Genomic DNA, 21,549 nt, shown 5'->3' with positions numbered 1-21,549 from the left:
TCATTTGTAATCTTTTGAATTTTGTAAAATAAAAGACTCCAATAAATACTTGTAAAGCTAAGAAAAAAAAAAAAAAGGCAAACAAGATTATAGGAACCTCACAACAAAATCTAAAAAATCGCAATTTACATTTCATGTTTTTAGGAACTGCACATAGTTCAAACAATAATTTTGTTAACACCTTCAATTATATCGGAACTCTTCAGTGGCAAAAAGAACGTAAAGCGGATAACAGAGAACATTACATGACGGTGTTATTACCTCTTTGTTCAATAAATCATCACAGAATTTTTTCTTTATTTTTAACAACTTAAACCTACGATTTGAAGCTATTTTAACGTAAAGCAGACAATACACGCTATCTAAGTTTCCTTATAGGTTCTATGCTAACAAGAATTGTTCCTACAATATCACAGAAACCTTATTTTGAGTATTTAAAAAAACCAGGACATCTGAAATATGACAGGGCACGCAATATGTTGGTAAACTTATAAGGAACTAAAGGCTGTCGTACTATCAAATCAGTTTTCTCTTTCTAGAAATCTAGGAAACTGACTTATTGATGGAGTTGGAAGGAGAGGGGAATTTCTTGCGTGACTACATCATTCAAGAAATATAAGTAATAGAGGACCGTACCGGTCGCCGAATCTTTTATGTTGAAAGTAAACTATTTCTGTTAAAAAACCACAGCTAATTTATAATATCAAACATATTTTGCTGAAAAGATTATTTAATGATTTCTACGCAGGGTGTTCATTGAAGATTTCCCCTGACCGACTTCTATCTATCACAGGACGCTGAAACTGCACATGAGTAATGATACGTATAAGTCTCTATAGGTTACAAGCCAAACTGCAACTCAGAACTGACAACAATCTTGAATTTACTGGTGCGAAGGTGGTGTGAGGTTTTATAATAGACCCAGTGAAATACAGAGTAGTCATCAAGTTCCTTTACTTGAAAGGCCGCACACCAAAGGAGACGTTTTATGAGATGAAAGTGGTTTACGGTAATGATTCCCCATCATATAATGCAGTCAAGAACTAGCATCATCCATTCAAACGTGGTCGGACTTCGGTGAAACAGCTCCAATTCAAGGGCGACCCTCTCTGCTATTGTTGAACACACCATCCAGCAAGTGCAGGTAGCCATTTAGGAAAATCGCATTGGCCACCTATCCCAAAATGTCAAGATTAGTGTGTGGTCTGTGGGGAACGTGCCATGCTTACCAAAAGTGTACGCCTTCTGCAAGACAAGGCCACTAGTTCACAACTCGCATGTTGCCGCAATGGAAGCATGCTCCTGTGGCTTTGAAATTCTACCGCATCTCCCTTATTCACCCAACCTAGCACCATCGGGCTTCCGCCTCTTTCCAACAATGAAGTTATTTTTGAGGGGCAAGCATTGTCAAGATGATAAGATTCTGATTTCCGAAGTCACAAAGTGGCTTTTGGAGCAACCTGTTGACTTTTACAAGCAAGGTGTTTACAGTAGCTTAAAGAAACGAAAGAAATGTCCTTAGGTGGAACCTATGTAGAGAAGAACTAATAACTCGGCCAAGTTTCATTGCTCTCTGTCCACTAGAAGCTGGCGAGGGGAAATCTTTAATGAGCACCATCGTAAATTTATTAGGGATACTTAATGAATAAATTAATGTTGGATTGAAGTACCTTAAAAGAAAGGTCTTTCTAACAAGAAATTGATAAATTTCTACATCTACGAATTTAATGAACATTACTGAACATTTTTAAGCCCATTTTTTTTTTTTCATCTTGGACAATTAAGCAGAAGTTTTTGAAAACTTCATTATACTCATATTATTATTATTATAATGAAATACGAGTAACAAGCAGATTCAGTTAAAAAATCCTAGGAGTAAATAAACCAATTAAAAGTAAATAAAAGTAATACTTGATTATTTTTAAAAACCTTTATTATTTATCATTAAGGTTAACTTTTTATGAAATGGAGTGACAACAGAGAAGAACTTACAAGAAAGTAAAATTAAATTAATATCCTGCAAAAAACCTAATATCTTATTATAGGACAAACCGATAAGTAATAAAGTAGTAATAAGCCAAAAATATTGCTTATGAAGAAACAAAAGTTATTCATTACCAAAAAAGAACAACTTCAAAATACTGAACAGATGATGTGTGTAAGACATAAGAACTTTTGTTTGTAATTATTTAAAAGTAATTATTTTTAAATTATTGAGATAATTACAACGTCATACATGTGCATCAAGAAATTCGTTGAACGCAAATAAACGTGGAGCAGATGTCCATTGACAACTCTCCAAAATAATTTAGGATAATTGAGGATGAAGTTTCAACGATTGTGAATGTGAAAAAGTTTAGAGACATTTTTTGAGAAATGAGAGCAGAGTAATAATAAAATTTGGTAGTGGAATTTGTTATGTAAAGAAAGAGACAGAATTTACATATTTACAAGATATAGTTTGCACTTTTATTCCATCTTTAGGTCTATAGAATGTTGCAGTCTTGTGAGTTGAGAATGGAGGGTGCCAAATCATTTGCGAGAGTTTACAGGAAAACTGTTGGTTTTAGTGTTCATTGTGATAATTTAGAAGCAGAGTAAACACTTACAGAGCAATAAGAAGGTTTATAAGTGTTTCAAAGTCGCTGAGAATGAAAATGAATAGGGGATGCGATTTGAGAGGATGATTGTGAAAAGAAGTTGTATGAAAGCTGAGCAAAGGAAGTCTGAGGATGAGCAATTGTGCAAGTATAACTCAACGATGTATGTCTAGTTCTGAATGATGGCCAGTTTTTGGTTGGAGCGGTTGGATATTTGGAACTGCTTAATGTAGATTGTAGGAGGTTTGTGGTTTAGATTTCCGGATTGAATTGATTCACGTCCATTTTGTTCTCTTGCAAGTCAGTATGAGGAATTGAATTCTGTAGGGGCGAGTGAAATCGAGTAGCTGAAATGAAGGATGATTCTAAGTCGATGAAGTACTTTCCAATTTTAACCCCTACAGTGGAGGACTGTGTTGCCTTGTGTGAGGTTATTATTTCATTTGCTGAATTAAAATTAGTGATCAAGTATTTTTTTAATTTAGGTGAGAAAATTCCTACCTATTTATGATTTGTTTTCAAAAGGTGCTTTTACAGAAACGCAGGCGTTACTTAAGGGAGTAAATGCTAGGATGCCGATAAAGTAAATTGCCCCTGCTATCATCTTTGTAATGTTATTATATTTGTTGGCTTAGCAATGTATTGTAAAAAGATGAGACTCTCGGGTTAGTCTAAGGGGTGGCTGTTAGCGGCGCTCTAGCTGCATTCTATAAAACTCGTTCTAGACTAAAGCTGTACGCATATCAATGTAATCGCATTCTTCTAGGAATTGTCGTACCCACTGTACGTGAGTACCTCCTTTAGCCTGAGGTTTAATTCCAATCCCTGCTTTTCTTAATTTGTATTATCCCTTGAATTAAATAAATAGCACCGTAAATATATACTGTCACGTTCAATTTTCGGTCAAGTAAATGCAAAACCTCATCTTAACAGAGTTAAAAACATCAAAGCTATCGAAATTAATGTAAGTAATTTTATCAGATTTCATTTATCTAAAATCATCAAGAAAGCCTCTTTTTGTCGAATTTGTTTAAAAGCGTAAGGTGAGTCCAATTGAGACCTTTTTAGAATTTGAGCTGTTAAAGGTACAATTCTATTAAAAAAACCTTTAAACATTTTTCATTGTTTCAATAATCAAAAACGATGATCAATGTTTTTTTCTATATGTTTATCTTTTAAATAGTCACTTCAATTTTTACAAAAAAAAACATGGTTGTTGCTAATTTCATATCAGTATAGAAAAAACCGTATACAGCATTGAAAGATAAAGGTAGGAGGAGGAATTCGATCGTTTTGCGTTGATTAAGATTTACAGATGTTTGAAGGAACTGTTAGGCTCCGGCATCACATTAAGGGAAAGATTGAAAAATAGCAGAAAAGGTAGGATAGAATCACAATGGAGTTCCACCAGCAACGGCCGTTAGAAGAGTAGATATTTTCTAGCGCTTCCAATACACAATTTCGTTTCCAATGAACTTATCATGAATTTCTAAAATTATTCATTAAGCAGATAGTTCATCTGTATGGGACCAGCATTATCCAACCTAGGCAATCGCAACCAGCAAGAATAAGTTCAGCCCACAGGTTGATGCTTGTAACCTCTCGTATCACACTCAAAATTTTTTGAAACTAAAGCAAGAAAGAACACTTCTTCTTCCATTACATTTTCGATTGAAAAGGCAAGTTTTTATTTTCACATAATTTTGTTTTTGGAAGGAAACAATCACCTTAAGTTAGTTAAATAAATATGGAGCAAAGAATTATTATAGTTAGCCCAAGTAGTTAAGAGTTGTTTGCATACAAGGAGAGAACGGAGGCAATGACTCAGTTGAAGTATTATAGAGGGTATGGGTATTTACATAACTGTGGATGTGAGGGACCCGCCATGACTGATATATTTTCATCATAATGAATTGAGTTATGACAAACCCATCACTTCCCACGCCACAAGCTAAACAACAGCACCCAGACAGCGGACATACTAACTTCCACTGTCATTCTCTTCTCACTTCTTTAACCACCTATCTTTTCCTACCTTTTTCTACCAAACAACAGTAATTTTTATTTTACCCATGATCACCAAATAATAGGTCACGAATTGATTAAATTTTTATGTGCATTCAGTTTTTTCTTCGTGCAGTCATTAAAGAAATATTAACAATTATTAAAAATAAAAAGTTAAAATCCAAGGGATTTATACTTCTAACGTGCTTCCTAAATTAACATGTCACGAAGAACATTTTAAAACAAGAAATAACCTATATCATTATCTATATACTATGGGATTCATAAAATTTAAAAAAAACTGACTTATCTCAAAAGACTTTTCTGAAAATTGTAAAAATTGACTTCTTTTTCTTTATAATTGGATCCTTTTCTTAAAGTTTAATTATCTTAAAATAATTGGGATATTACAGCGGCGATAATGTTCTGCCCTTAAAACTAAAGGCGTTTTATTGGAATATAATTATAAACTGTCTTCTTATCAACGTAAGAAAATGTTTATAGCTGCAAGAAGTTCTGGAAGTAAAGAAATAGAAGAAGAAATTGGAAAAAGGAAACACCCTCCATTGCCGCTTGCTCCAGGACATTATGGATCTTTTCTCTCCACTGTATTAGTAAGTAGGCGGCACAGGCAGCAGGGCACAAATAATCGGAATTCATAAAGCTCAATGATCAATCAATCTTCTACATAATCATCAATGCGATCTTTGTGAATCAATCTCCTTTGTCTTAAATTGCTAGAATTTGTTTGTCATTCATCGCCACATCTCAATTTTAGTACACTTCATTAACCAACCGTTTGTTTCATTTACCATGCCATCATTCTTTATGGTTCTAATATTTAATCTATATCTCAGTAAATTCAATTAATTATTAAATACATCAGACTGTTACGTTTAATTGGTGTGTCAACAAGTACGTGTATTTAGATTAAAACTTAATTCGGTTTTATACTATTTTTAATTCAACACATCCACAAATTCTCTCTCTTTCTAATTTAAAACATTCCCGTGTAAAACTACTCGCCACTCTTCATTGCATTGGCTGATTGATTTCAAGGCCTTGCAACTTCCAAGTTCAGTCGTCACTACATCAAATGTAAGTTAAATGCAAGTAGGCTAAAAAGCAGCTCTGCTCTAAAAATTATTTAAAAATAACGATGGTTTGCAAGGATTTCTAGAGGATTTCGCAAGGTTTGCTATTTTTGCTATAAGGTTCATTCCACTGCTAGGTTATGAGTTGCACTTTAAAACCAATTAATAACAATTAAACTTGCAATATTTTTTCGTTGTAATATTCATTTTTTCATCAAGATTTTTTTTTTTTTTACTCACAGATTTATGATAATCACTTCCATTATTGCAACTTCTTTCGGTAGCTGAAAGGCAGTTATCAGAAAATACCCCTTTTTGTTAAATGATAATTTGTAATAATTGTTATTTTTTTTAAACCTCTAATTTATGGTAGTGCTACGTGCTAATGAGTATGTTACAGATCATATCATTTAGATCAGTAGCCAGAGCTATATACGAGTACATTGTAATCATTACACGATGTATCCCTTATTAAACCAATTATCAATCAAATGATGTTCCTATCTAATAGGTAAGAACCGACCACACAGCTTATTATATTACCACATGTTTCTACTTTTTTCTGTTATAATGATCATATGCTTTGTAACACGCATGTTTAATTTGTATGTAGCTACTATTTTGATCTAGCACAGATACACCAGTACACACCGTTTTTTTTAAGACTAATAAGGGTTATCATATTAATATATCTCGTAAAATTATAGAATTTTAATTGTTTAAATGATAAAAATTCTTACATATTTCATTAATTTATAAGTTAATTAGATAATTATGTTTCTTATTAATTATTATATTGTAATTTTAAGGACGTAACTATTATTTGAAGCAAGAAAAGTAACAATCAAGAATAAAGTTATAACCGAACAAAATTAACATCAATATGAATAAAAAAAAAAATACCTACAGTACATAAATTCAGTGAAAAAGATACTTGAACAAAATGTCTAATTTTGTTCCATAAAATTGTCTAATTTTGTTATTTACAGTCTCCTCACAATTGTGGGAAATAATAAATATTTTGACAATTTCTTTGATTAGTGGACAGTACTGAAAGAAAAAAAAAAAATTACCGGCCGCTTCATTCACATATTATTATGCTTATTTTATACTTAGAAAGTTTTCAGCTATTATTGTTGTTGCATTTAGCAGCGAAGGACAAGTTTTAAGGAGACAATTTACTGCCTTATAATAATTCACAATTTAATTTTTTGAAATAAATAAATAAAAATAAAATTACTATATGAATATAATGTATGGTAATTATTTGTTGCTATTATTACCAAGAAAGTAAGCACCAGAAGTTTATTACAACGATAAGGATGAGAATCATTATTTCCTTATATGATGTAATTTTCAAAATGATATACGAGTTAAATAATTGTACCTGTTATGAAGTCCCACATTAATAGCAGGAATCTAGAGTTTTCCCACGATTTGAAATTATTGTCAACCTACAACAGGGAAAATATACCTTTATCGACAAAAAAAAACAAAAACAAATTTAATTATTATTTATTACCGAGATACTGTTTAAAAAGCAGTTGCCTTTGGTTCTTTTTAGCTTCTTTTTTTTTTAACAGTTGGTAAAAATACAAATTTTTAATGAAAATATTTTATAATTAGCATAAGCAATTTTGGATCGATCCACTAGACAGACCACTGTTCAAAACTGTGTAATCTAATTACTAAAATAAAAATTCTAGTGCGAAAACACACGGCTCTTTCTTACTTTCTTATACCTCCAATTAAAACCTACATCAAGGTTTATTTCTTTAAAAAAAAATAAGAAGAAGCATTAGAATTTCAAACTGACTTGTCTGAACTTCTACATTCATCACATTTTTAATTTTTCAAGGATTCGTTAACATCATTTAATACTTTGAAAAGGTAATTTTACTGGCAAGGCATTTAGAGGGATGCCTATTTCTCTGAAAACCCCTTAAAATCAAGTTTCCCTTCTTCAATAAAATCGCTAAACAATTGTAAAGTAATTTTAGTACAGTAGCTCTTACCAATAAACGATTTCGGGCAAATCACTTGTATCACATGCAAAGCATCAAAACAGAATTCCTAGTATAGATTTTCTGTAAAACACGAACATAAATATAAACAAATATAATATAACAAATAAATATAGTATGTAATATATCAAAAAATATAAAATGTAAAGTAAAATACAAAGTTATATTATCATGAGAGAGAGAGAATGGTAGAGCATATGCAATGCATTTTTTCGAATTAAAAACAAGTAAAAATAATTTGGGTATCAAATAAAAAGGCAAACAATTAAAAAAAAAATAGATTATCGTGATGATGGTGGCAAGAACTTAAATTATAATATTTATCAGCGAAAAATTGTAATCTTTCAGTTTTTAACGAATTCAAGGACACTTTTCAGAGCAAGGGTTGCCAAAATTTTTTTAAATGTCCTTATCTACTCCATCAGAATTGGTTTTTTTAACTGTACTAAAGTGTGTAAATAACAAAAGAAAAATCTAGTTAGGGTACTCGCGACTTTTTCTCATCGTAATTTTAGATTCCAGAACTTACACCCACAAAAATAGAAGAGTGTCAAATAAAAGTGGACAACAAATGAGCCGTTCACTCACTCCATTTTTTGTAATATCTTAAGTGTCAAAGCCCTTAGCTTTTCATATTTATAATAAATTTCCCAAATAATAAAGATTAACACTAACGACAAAATTTTTTTGGCCATTAAATAACAAAATCTTTTATTTCAGAAGCCATTTTGAGTAACTCCGTGCTCTAATGTAAATCATTGTAACAATTCACTCAAATTCAGTAGCAGGCGCTGAATGATAACTGTTAAATTATTTGAATTTACATTATAAATGGATTTTTTTAAAAATAATATGCATTATTTAATAGCATTTCTCCACTTTTTGTTTTATGGAGTCAATCGAGTTGTGCAGTGATCGGCTCATATGTACTTCTGTAGCTAATATACTCCTTAATCAAACCCTCTCAGGACAACTCAAATTAGGTGGGGTCCATTTTGGTGAAAAATTCTGTTCGAATTGTCGCCCATATAAAATATTAGAGAACAGAAAGTGAAAAATCGGATATCTCAATTTTTTATAATACTCAAATAACCTTCAGAAGGGTCCATAGATAGTAAATATATAAAATTCTTTTTTATTAAAAGAAACAGTTCCTATGCGAGCCACTTTTTAGTACCAACCAGTTCGCTGCAACAAAACCATTAGCCTAACACACAGACATATGGCAGTTACCAAGTGGTGCTATCTTACTGTTGCCAGATAAGTGAAGGAGCACGTCTCAAGTTATCTACATTGACAAGGGCAGATGGTAGGTTTGTGTGTCTTGGCAAGCCTCTTGGGTTTTTAAAGGGGAATTGGTTATTACTGTAGTTATACTCTGTAAAGAAAGGGCTACGAATCAAAAATACTTTTTGGTGAATAAACACAAATAGTTTTTTTTTACAGTTCCTTATTTCGCCCAATCTATCATCATGACTGTAATTTATGCATAATGATTCAGGTAGCGACCTTTTGTAATAGCTATTGGGTTCATTATATTTAAGAAACAAAAAGAAAGAAAAGTGAAACAACTGATGCGTTCACAATACATTATAATACTGGTAAGTATGAACTAATAACCGTGGGAAGAGACAGGTGATACTCAGTACACTTTGACATCGGCTGAACTGAGTGGAGACTTTATGTCCGATTGATTTGATTAATTGTTCGAGTTCGTTAGGGAAGGTAAGTAAGGTATAGAGGTAACTACAGGATGAGCCAGCAAGTCACCCTCGAACTAAGCCACAAACTTGCCGCCCCTTTTTAGCCTCTTCATTCCAGCCACTGTTTTTTTTTAAACAATAGCTCAACTGACTTCAATATTATAATAATCAGATTAATACTGCAATAGTATATTATAATAAAAATAATATTACAGCTAATTGGTAAGTTGTTTTGAATAATAATAATACGACAATTACTCAGGTAAAAGTAGATGTTAGGAATAAAGCGATCGTGAAGTTAGACTAATTTTGAGTTAAAATAATGTACATTTCTTTTTTTTTTCTCAGAAATATTTCCAATGCAAGAACAAAGAAAAAAAGCATGACAGTATTGACAACTATTCTATATTGTTTGATTAGCATCAAAGAATAAGTATGTAAAATTACTAGTATACAAGTTGAGAAAACTACTTAGTTCGACTACTAGAATGAAGCATCTTATTTCTAAATCGCATGCTGTAGCTTTAAATTGATTTTTTAATACTAACTATAGTATATGAAAATGTTAATTTATTGAACCAGTTATCAATTTCAGCCACATTATTCAAAAATTTTTATCTCAACTTCTCGCAGAGCGGAGTTATCTAATTTTTTATAAGAATTATTCATAAACACTGAGAAAAGTAAACTTCTTTACTTAATAATATTAAATTTACTTAATTTAAAGTAAAATTATTTGACAGTAAGCCCACAGTCTTTACGAATTACTAAGCTACTTAGGTTTTCCACCACTTGTAAAAGCTTCATCGTTTTTCACCAATTACAGCAATCCAACTTTTCTCACTGAGCAGTAAATAAGGTAAAAGATGCTTTATAACAAAAACCCATTGTTTTGCAAATTAACAAGAAAAAGTTGGCGATAATTATAAAAATCCTTATTGCTTGAGTTTATAAAGAAAATAAGTTTACTTCCCCAGAACTTACTAATCTCCCAGCAAATTTGTAGGAAATTTTCTAATAATAAACTCATTATGTAAGATATAATGTTAATGTATTAGAAGATGTATGGTTTGATGGCCCTTACTATCCCGAAGTCCACAACACTTGAGCACATACGTGATTCACTGCACTAATGTCTCAAGTCTTCAAGGCGGCATCACTTCAACTGGTTGACGACAAATAACAAAATGTTTTGTTTTTTCCACTGTTCATCTCTTAATCTGCCACACTTGGGTGTTGTTTCCAAGTAAGAAGTTCAAGTTGGATGGTAGTTTACTGTTACCACAGCGAGCCACTTACCAACGGAGAGTGAGAGAGTAACTTTGTAGTAATGAAGTTATATTACGAGAGGAGATTCACGACCAGATAGCGTTTTTTTTTCCTTCTCCCGTTCATGAGGGTTATATTAAATTAATTTCATGTTCAAGTGAACGTGGTCTGGATGAAGTCCGATCACTCTTTAAATCACAACCACCCAACTTTCACCGTAATCTTCCACCTTGATAACCCTACAAGCAAAATCGTGACATTGATTGTCTTCCCATCAATGTAAAGATTATAGTCCGTCAAAAAAGAAGTTTTTATTTAAAAAATAAATTTGATTTATAAATTTAGCTGGCTACTTCCTACTATCCCTCCACTAATTTTTAAAAGGTACAATGTTTACAGATATGAAAAAATTATTTTATAATAGAAATAGAGGGCATTATAAGGTCTGCGCTTAATTTTCATAAAGATAGAACAACCCTTAGAGACTACTTCAAAATCTTGCAAGTGAGTTATGAAGCCAAAGTAGTACTTTGGGACATCTGAATTACCAGGTATACTCTCTTTTAGCTATCATTCCTTGCAGCAACATATTTACTTATTACACATTGAACTAATCAATCGATACAAAAAATAAATTGAATAAAATAAAAAGCTGGACTTATTCTAAAGTGGTAAAAGCAAGGACATTAATTTTAGAGAGCAATTGTTGTCAATGCTATTCTTTTTTTTTTTAAATAATTTTGCTAAGCTTTTAATCTAGGGACCTGGTCATCTACTGATGAAACTGATGACTTTTACTGATTAAATATTTATTACATATTGGTTTTATTACATAATTAAAAACTGTACTTAACAGTTTCTTTGATTATGACTGTTGGGATATTAGAATACCCTTACTCTAAGGAAATTAGAATTCTTTTGAGAATAATACATAGTTTTTTGCACTAGCCGCCATGTAAAAAACACTGAAGTACAAAACTGAAGTATTTAATTATGTAATCAAAACGAATGTGCAATTCAGAATGAATCAGTGTAAACCCTGAAGATGGTCTTGCCCCTAGGACGAAAGCTTAATAAAAATAAATAAGAAATAAAACTGATAATATAATAATTTGTTTTCCTTAGATAATCAGCTACCATAATAAAGTAAACTAAAGCGACTAATTTCTATCATTCTCCAATACTGAGTAGGTTTTTATCTTTAATTTAAAGAATTAGTTCACGAATCAAATGCTGTCTGATAAAATTTCCTAAAAGCGAAGGTAATCGATTTATCTGGTGCGGTAGGAACCCCCAGTGTGATAGATAATAGCACGTATAAATTTAAACGATATTCCTTTTACAATACAGCAGAAGGTGTAAAACTGCTTGATTGGATGTAGATAAGATATTTCGAAGCAGCTGTCGGAGAACAGTGATGTTCGGACTTAAATAATCCTGAATCAGATATATTTAATACCACAAATCTTGTCAGCTGTTATCTGAAATAAGAGAAGCTTTGAAAGGCTGAGTCTGTCTGAATCCATACAGTTGTCATATCTATACCCCCATTCAATTTACAGATATATTTAATTGAAATGTACGATATAAATTGTATCAATTTCGGGTAAACCAACTAAATTTATTATGCTTCGCTTGGATATCTTTAAGCACAATGACTATCTTAGAAGGCTAGGAAGAAGTGCAATCTAAGTTCTCTTTCTATTTAAATTTACCAATTTATTTCATCCTAATCCTACTCATTCCGATAACTATCTGCGATTTACTTGATTCTTCTATTTTTATTTTTATTTCTATCAATCGTATTATACAGCAATGTTTTTATAAATAATGCTGCTTTAATTAAAATTAAAATTAATCAATCGCTGGATACCTAACTAGGCAACGGTAGTGCAACAATATTATAGTTGTCTGCGGAAGAATTGTTACTGGGAAAAACTAACTGCCTTGACACTAGATTGATAGGAAACGAAAGAAGCAAAAAATACAGGAGAGAAGCGATAATAAATATTTTAATTGTACACATTCGATAAATTCTAAATAGCAAAGCCTATAGTGATTGTAATGAATCAACCTTTCCCAGTTCGTCTTTTTCACAGTTCTGAAACCACCTACGACTAGAAATCCAGAAAATTCTAGATAAAGCCTTGAAAACGGTCTGAATGTCAGAGAAGACCCATTGATCCCAGGGAAATTTTAGCGTATCAAATTTAAGAATTGCAACATCTGCTTAATAAGGTGTAGCCAGTTGGCCAGGTCTCAATGTTCCTGTTCTCTATCCTCAAGAAAACACCCGTCGAAATGAGGTCTAATGTCTGGGTCCGATGGTGAAACACAGTAATCTTTCTTCCTCAGTTTTCACTTGAGCTTTTAATTTCTTGTAACCCTTCTTTTTTTAAGTGGTAACTCTTTGCAAAGTTTCTGCTCTTACTTTTTACTTCCAAGTTCTTGGGATTGATTATTGAAGATTCCGATTATCGGAAGATTGATGAGGGGTTTTAGTTTGTGATTATCAAAAAATACTGTACTAAGTAAGTAAAGTAAAGTTATGTATACATGAAAATCATGTTCTACTGGACACATATAGTAATGAGCATGATAACCATGTTCAAAAGATATTAGAATAACGTGATGCGAGATGGTAGCGTTTTATGGGTGTACGCATGGATGATTACAAAATCTAATAGTACTTTTTAACTTAAGATGGGCACAGAACTAGTAAAAATGAACTAACCCTTGATAAACAAGGAATAAGGAACGTCATTGCGAGAAGTGGCTTATTATACGATACACCCTTTAAAAGACTTGATATCTATAATGACTAATAAATCATCTTCTGCAATTTTTAATATTATAAAAAGAAGGAGTTCTTCAGTATTTAAAGATTAACTGCGGGTGCCAAGTTCAAATTGTTTCAGAATTTTTTGAACTACTGAATTGAATTCAAGAAGTTTTCCCAAATTAGTAAAGAAGTAGCTGCTGCTTGATCACTAATATGAGAATGTGGTGATTTAAATATTATTGAACTCGAATAAAAGCACTTACTTTATTGAATCCTTCAAAATTAATTACAGGATAAAAACTCAGCAATAAACATGATTTCCCTAAGTACAAAATGCTATTAAGAAGACTGCATTTAATAATTGAGTTCTGTAAAAGCAGTTAATGAATATTAGGCAAGATTTTTAAGTGCAGGTGTATAAAGGAGTTAAAACATTAACTACCATAATGAACGTTTTTTTAATAACTTTTAAGAGATTGAAAATGAGGTTTTCGTTGATGAATCTAAGGAAGCCTCAATTACTTGTCAATTACCGAATAATTAAAGACAGCTTTTCGTTTGATTTCTTTTTTTATGATTCGTTTAGGAAAAAATAAAATAAAACGGAGAATTACTTTCAGCTCAAAGCATTTTTTGCCAGTATTTCTTTTACTTGCAGGTGTACATTATTATCCACGCAGAGCGTCTATGACAAAAATCCAACTAATCAGTTTCAGTTTGATTTGGATCGAGAGCGCAGATGTTCAATGGAGGTTTCAGGTGCACGCATCCAGCAACTGATCCCGCCTTTCTCGATGTACACATGTTTTTCTCCATGCACTTTTACCCGTTCCTTCAAAGAAAAATATTCGTAAGAAATTTGTCCTAATTTTAGAAGTATATCAGCAGATTTTGTTCTAAAATCCAAATAAATACTATTCGAAGTGAAAATTTCAAATATTAAATAAAATTAACCATTGTAATTTTTTGGAAAATTCTTCTACTTAGATTCATAATTCAGAAATTAATTAATGTGGGTAGATTTCTGAGTATAAACCATCTTTCTGTGAAAGAGTGCTTATAATTTCTTCTACTTTGCATGTGACCACAGTGTACGTTAAACCTCTAAACCACTTGAAATCAAGTCAAAAATCAATTCTCAGGCATATCAGGAATTCTCACTTTTTAGTTTTCTCAATATTTTTTTTGGGAGGCTGAACTGTACTAACTGAACGGTTAGCTTTCTCAAAACTGCGATTTTTGTTTATTGTCAATTAAAGTCCACTGTAAGCACTGCTAGATAGGTAAATTGTTGTATGCAATGTTGAAAATTACTACTTTTTTGGGTTTTGGAGACAGAATTATTTATTAAAGAGAGAAAAAAACTCAGTTTCGGTCTCAATTTTTATCTTAATTTGGCAAGCTTTCGAACTAGAGGCTACGTCTTCTACAGGACTAATAGTGTATATAAAATAAAAAGTTGACATTTATGCACATAATTATGATCCAAGGGCACTACAACTCATTGCTGAGTCTTGGCCTCCTCACCAGTTTCCACCAGTGAGTCCTGTTCTGCCGCTCTCCAGTTGGCGATATTCAATTTCGTACTCGCATCACCAACAACACCGTCCATCCATCGCAGCTTCGGCCTCCCAACTCGCCTGGCATCATGAAGGTGCTCGTTCGTCACCTTTTTTGGGAAGTCCTCGTCCCCCATTCTAACCACGTGTCCAGCCCACTGAAGTCTAGCCAACTTTGTAAATTTGATAACAGGTGACTTCTCAGATGCTTCCGAAGCCTGAAGCATCTGTCAGCAGCTACAATCCTTCGCCTTATTTCGGTTGACACGTCATTATGTCATTACCAAGGAGCCCAGGTAAACGAACTCATCCACATTTTCAAATGTGTTGCAGCCACATCTAAACTTGCTTAACTTCGCGAAATAATTAAACGCAGATAGACACTCTATTCAGCAGTATTGTTAAACAGTGACACAAACTACTCATCATTAAACACGGTCCTATCTCCAGTTTAAAAACTTTAACTTGCACTATTCTTTTCTTTATGTGCGATGATGAATTAAATGCTTCTTAAAAATTACTAGATTTGAAAACATAGCTCAATGGTGAGTTTCGCCGAGAACAAGAGAATCTGAGAGGAAGCCGCTGTGAAAATGTTTTCAGAAAAGATGCGCTTAGCAAAAGAAAAGGAAAAAACTTTCAATTGAAATAGAATAATGGAACTTGATGGATCTAGTCAAAATTATATACTCTCAAAATGTTCTAGAGAATTTGAGCTCTCTGTTAATGATTACTTTTATTTAATAATAGTGAAGTTACGAAATAGGAACAATATCATGACTGACGCCTCGCCTGTGGCTTTGTTTGTTTTTTTAATTTTAATTTACATTTTGTATTAGGATTCTAAACCTAGATTGATTTTATTTGTTGGGTGGCATCTTGTAATTGTCCTACTGACATCAGGATCTGATGGCTAGTGGTGTACTTCCTGACAGATGGTATCTTCTGCGACTGAAGCAGCACCAATGTTGGTCCAGGTGCCCAACCTCCTACTTGCCCTACAGTCAATCTCCGAGGAAACGTACTTCCTTCTTCTCTATTGCATGTAGGGCCACTTGTTCATAACCATCTGGCGTTTTTAGAAAAGAATCCAAGCTCCACCTACATTCACCGACTGCTGTATTGCCTCTGGCACGTGTTACTCATTTTTAAAACCAGGTTTTTGATTTTGTTTATCTTTTTTAACAAATTGAGTGCTAAATAAGTATGGAATTAATAAATATTTACACGTTTTCTTTTCGCTGCTCTCTATGAATATCCGTTAAAGAATTGACATTTCTTTTTGAATGTGTAGAATGAGAGTAAATCTTTTAGCTGAATTATTTCATTAAACTGGGTATTTTCCTCATTCCATAGATTTTGCTTATAAGTTTGATTTATAGAGAATAAAGTTGAAGCTTTTGACAGATATTATGTTTGCCATAAGACATTAAATGCTTCCCAAACCATCAATGTTATGTACAAAACCAACAGATATGTTAGGCACAAGAGACTGTAAGAGATAACTGAAGTTATGAATTTTCGAGGAAGGTGCATTGTTCAATAAGTTCAAAACCAATTTACATACAAAAATGCTAACAAAATAACAGACAAGTTAGAGAGATGGCAAAGGTTCTTTTAACTATTCAACTTATTCTTTATAACTCAGTAAGGTATGGATAATAATCCTGAAGGATATAAATTACCAGAAATATAAATGCTTAAATTTTACATGATTCAGTTTCTTCTGAATCTTCCACAGCTAGGAATATAGAAATCGACCCTTTACTCAAAGAATCTACTTTTATATTACAAAATTCAGAAAGAAACTTTTTTTTTTCAAGCTCTGCAAGATATAAATGACTATAAAAACCTAACAATAAAGTCACATTAACAGTTTGATGTTATTTTCTTTCACATAATTTCATTTTCAAAAATTGATTCAACTTGACATACCCATCCGGAAAAATTTTGAAGTATTTTCAATATATATTATGTGAAATCTACAAAGAGAAAATGTATGTGTCGTCCGCAGTCAACTCCTGATGTGCATCGAAGGAATACTCACAAAACTCAATTATTCCACTTGAAGCTAATGCCATTATACTAACGGATACAATTATTAAAAATGAGAATTAACTAATTATACCATAATAATGAAATGCCTTTAAATAAAACATTTTCATCGTAAACATATGCTTCATTAAAACATTCATTAGTCCTTAATATTCACAAGTAATTGGGCAACTTCATTTTGTTCATATTTCATTATCATTTTAATCTTCCGACTAATAAATCTCCTTACTATTTAAAGAATGTAATCCCGAATCATAATTAGGCTGTTAGAGCACCTTTAGGGCACTTCGACATCATTTTTAGATGGGATCATACTACTGCCCAAATAAAAATACAAAAATGTCAATCAAACTTTCTTTTTAAGTTTATCTCTTGGGATCATAATGTTAGGGTGATGGTTGTCACCAGAATTAACTAACTGAATTAATCCAGAGTTTTGGATCACCAGTTATGAGATACAAAGTTTTCGGACTATGCGCTGATAATTAACTTAATCTGAATGTTTGAGCGGATATTTTTAGAATCATATCCGAACGTACTCACTATTTTGCGTACATTACTTGATGTTCTACAATTCTCTAGAGTGGAAGACTTTTTAAATTTTCTCATTGCCCGAAGAAGGTTGTTGCAATTTTATTTGCCACTGCTTTGTTCACTTGATCTAAAATTTTGTATGATTCTTGTGTCGAAAATGTAAAGAACATTTGGTTATCAGTGCACTTGAGTGGTTGGTAGACATTTCTTTTAGCAGTTAGAGAACTATTTTCGAACATCAAGTATGTTCAACATATCTACGTAACTATATATGTTCAAAATGTGATTAGTTCTGCAGAGTTTATTCGTCATAGCACGCATGTTTATTGAATGTATCATGTATCCCTGACCAGCATTGGACTTACCTCTACCACAGGATGTGATTGATCCAGGTAGATCCTACATTGCACTAAACTGATTTGCGATGATAGAAGTCGTAACATCCTAGGTATACAATAAAAATACGCCGGATAAAATTAAGGTAAAAATATCTTCTCTGCATAGTGTAGCCATTTGGCTACATACCTTTTCTATTTCAATTTTTCTTCACTACTGAATCCTATCGGTTACTTGATGCATTTGGCCTTTAGAAGAGACGTTTTTGTTTAAGTAGGTCAAAGGTTGACTCACAGAATGCACTGTTGTGATTTTTCTATTGGTTCTCACATTTGATTTGTCTTCGTCACGTGTTACTTCAGAAAGAAGTTGGTGGAAATGACATTTCATTTAAGAATTTGGATAAATTACTAGCATAACTTTATACAACTAGCTAAGTTCTTAAGAAAGATGTAGATAGTTAAAAAAGAAATAAAATTATTGTCATTGAATTTATGTCTGTAGCCGATTGGCTACGAATAAAAAACATGAATTTGAAATGTTCAGAAAAACTATTTTTCGATTTTTAAATAGGGGGTTTGAAGGATCTTCTGAAATTTTATGAATCAAAAATAAAAATTCATGCAGTGAAGAGATATAATTAAAAGTTGTAGATACATAAGATATTTATCCCAAAGGGCGAAGAGAATCATCGCGCACCAAAATAAGGACGTAACAGACATTAAACCCTTAGTTTCAGATTCACTTTTGAATTTAGTATTTTACTTAGTCATATTCGATTATATTTTATATATTCTTATCGGTGTATAAGTCAAGATTGTTATCTTTGTATCTAGGCGTTTTCTATGTTTATATAAATTCCTTAAAATATACTATTTTTTCCTACAGAAAGAAATTAACTACAAACAAAAAGCCCTACCCAATTCCATTCGGTTGCGTCAAAACAAAATTAGTTTGCGGAATATGATATCGGCGAACAGAGAATGACATGAACTACCTTTATAAATAAACGTTAGCGGAAATAACATCAATCTAACTTTGGAATACAGTCAGATTAAAGATATTACATTAGATTACTGTATAAGTTGTTTATTTGGTAGTACCATTTTGGTAGCGTCAAATATTGAGCACTTAGAGGAAATAATTCCTTATATTGTCACGGTCTTAGATAAGTATTACACATATAATGAGGAGAGGTGTGTAGGTAGGACATTGGTACACCCCCACTGCCTTCACAAGTGGATTCAGGATAAATTTCCTTCGCTACCCTTCCACATATCAACAGGCTGTTTTGGAACTGAACCAAATTCAATATATGGGCAAACGTTTAGGGCAAAGTTGGTACGAAAGGAAGCAGGTGAAGGGCACGTGCCTATTTTAATTCTTTTTTGCTTTCTCTATAATACCTTCTTCGTACAAGCACTTCCAATACCTTTTCTCCTATTTCCCACCACTCCAATCAGAGGATGTACATTGAGAGAAAGATACTCAAGTATATACGGCATATGTCTGTTAAGTAGAATGGAAATCAAGTCTTACTATGAAACCAGGATGAAGGTGGTGGCAACAGGCTGCTGTTCTCTTCTGCTCTGTCCGGGGAAACAGGCCCATCTGTCCCAGGTGGGACGAGACACCTGGTTACCTTCACCATCTCTCCTAAAAGCACAACACAAACCTAAGCAATGTATAATCTTACTCACTTACTGATTTACTACAATCTTAACTATAATTAGTATTCATGCTCAGTATTTACTTTTATAAATAAATAGAATACCTGATCAAAGTATACTTAAAAGCGATACTTCCACAACTTTTTTGAATTTCATTCCAATGAGAGAAATTTCATTTAAGTTTTTTAATATCCTCAAACTTTGAAGCTATTATTGCTTAATAATATTTGTTACCTTATCCATTTTATATCACTAAAGAGAGTATCATTTCCTGAATAATGAAATTTCCGACTGGAATGATAATATTAATTTCTTCATTGGTACGAGAAAGACTTGCAATCATGTTAGCAGAATGTAGGACTTGCTACTTATTACTAGACATTAGTACCAAACATTAAGAGTTTGGACAAAATTAGAGTATTGTAGCGACCTAATTTAGTCTACTGCTTTTCAGATTTTATACTCTCTCTTTACACTCTCAAAAGGAAGTCTTGCAATTGTCCTCCTAAACTGTAAATGTGTACATCATAGGAAGCTACTATCAAAATTGAAATAATTTATAAAAATTAACTAAATACATTTTTTGTTTAATTTAATGCACTTCAATACCTGAGGTCATCAGCTTTATTCAGAGCATTGCCGGCCTTCGGACATGTTCTCTTGTCCAAGACTGGACAGTATGCTGTAAGAAGCTCCCAAGGGCCAGAAGCTGGATTCGAACTCGGGATCTCCGCGTTGAAATCCAGTATATGCTAACTACTGAGATTTACTTCTCCATTACATGCATAAATTATTTGAAATAATTTACTGTTTATTAGAATGTTTTTGAAAGTTAAATTTTAAACAAAATACATGAATTTTTTTTAAGACTGATTTGGTTTTTGAAGATTCATGGTCGTATTGTCTTAATCGTTAATCATCTCCAACCCCACTACAACTAAAGTAGTAGGAAGCAGATTATCGAATTATTTTGCTAAAAAACGTGAATAATAGTTGTAAACTATTTTTTGTTTTTCCCGTAAGAATGAGTATCGGATAACCATTAAGTTTTCCAATGTTTCCTATCATTGAAATATGAAAATAATTAAAATCCATATTAGCCCAATGATTTGTAACATTTACCTTTGTTACGTAATTCGTTTATCTTATTTGATTCTAGTGAGATCATTCAGCGAGTGGGATGATGTAAAAAGTAATTAGGTGTTTTATATTATTTCATGTGATATGAATGTTTTTTCATATTCTCTTTAAGACTAAGCACTTTCTTTGTACCGCATGATGGACAAGCGGAGTGAGAGGTCTGCGGCTAAAACTCAAGCAAGCGCATCTCCCCACGTGGCTATATGTACCATCTCTTATTAGACAAATTATTTACGCACGGATTACAACACACTTCACGCTTCAGACTCATCGTCGGCGACCAAGAGCGCAACTAGGTACCGTAAACTCATATCTCATATTTGCTGAAATATTACTTGTTCACGTTCACCTGATACCTGATACTTTGCATATTAATCACTGTGATGGAAATGATTTTTGGATATAGAACATGAAGTAACAATTTGTTAACGATAATTTACTCTACCAAGGAAAGAAAGAAAGGGAGTAAAAAAGAAACAAGAATATTGACACAGCAGAAATAATATATCTTGCCTAAAACGCCCAGCTTGGGCAAGTGAGAACTTAATAAAATTAATAAGATACCAAAACAATTAAGCGATAAACGTAAAAAATTTCATTCTTACTTTGTTTTTTTTGTTAATAACTCCAATCTACTTCTGCACGAAGCCTTAGTTGATTTTTTCAATATCTGTATGTAAACATTTTACGAATTTTGGAGGTTAAATATTTTTTGGCACCCAGAGTGGCCTCAATGTGAAGCCTTCTAGAGCAACTCTTCTTAATGTTCTATTACAAGA

At 32.4% G+C, this 21,549-nt stretch overlaps 1 protein-coding gene across 40 annotated transcripts in view; it reads right to left on the bottom strand.

Moving 5' to 3' along the window:
- The window catches only part of LOC141456481 (uncharacterized), a 132,860-nt gene that overhangs the window by 25,037 nt on the left and 86,274 nt on the right, over window positions 1-21,549 (bottom strand). For 33 of the 40 annotated variants that reach the window (XM_074132743.1, XM_074132748.1, XM_074132745.1 and 30 more), the window contains 3 exons: window positions 19,500-21,538; window positions 7,714-7,785; window positions 7,086-7,152 (listed from right to left, as the gene is read on the bottom strand). The gene's annotated coding sequence lies outside the window, so the exon portion shown is untranslated. Of the gene's footprint in view, window positions 1-6,605; window positions 6,749-7,085; window positions 7,153-7,713; window positions 7,786-19,499; window positions 21,539-21,549 lie in introns of all 40 variants that reach the window. The other 7 variants (XM_074132717.1, XM_074132553.1, XM_074132562.1 and 4 more) reach the window with 7 other exon arrangements.

This window comes from Rhodnius prolixus, unplaced genomic scaffold (genome assembly GCF_049639745.1).
Source record: "Rhodnius prolixus isolate KJV_2025 unplaced genomic scaffold, Rpr scaffold_1, whole genome shotgun sequence".
NCBI lineage: Eukaryota > Metazoa > Arthropoda > Insecta > Hemiptera > Reduviidae > Rhodnius > Rhodnius prolixus.
The sequence above is the reverse complement of the archived record's forward strand: the minus strand, read 5'-3'. Positions and strand labels throughout refer to the sequence as shown.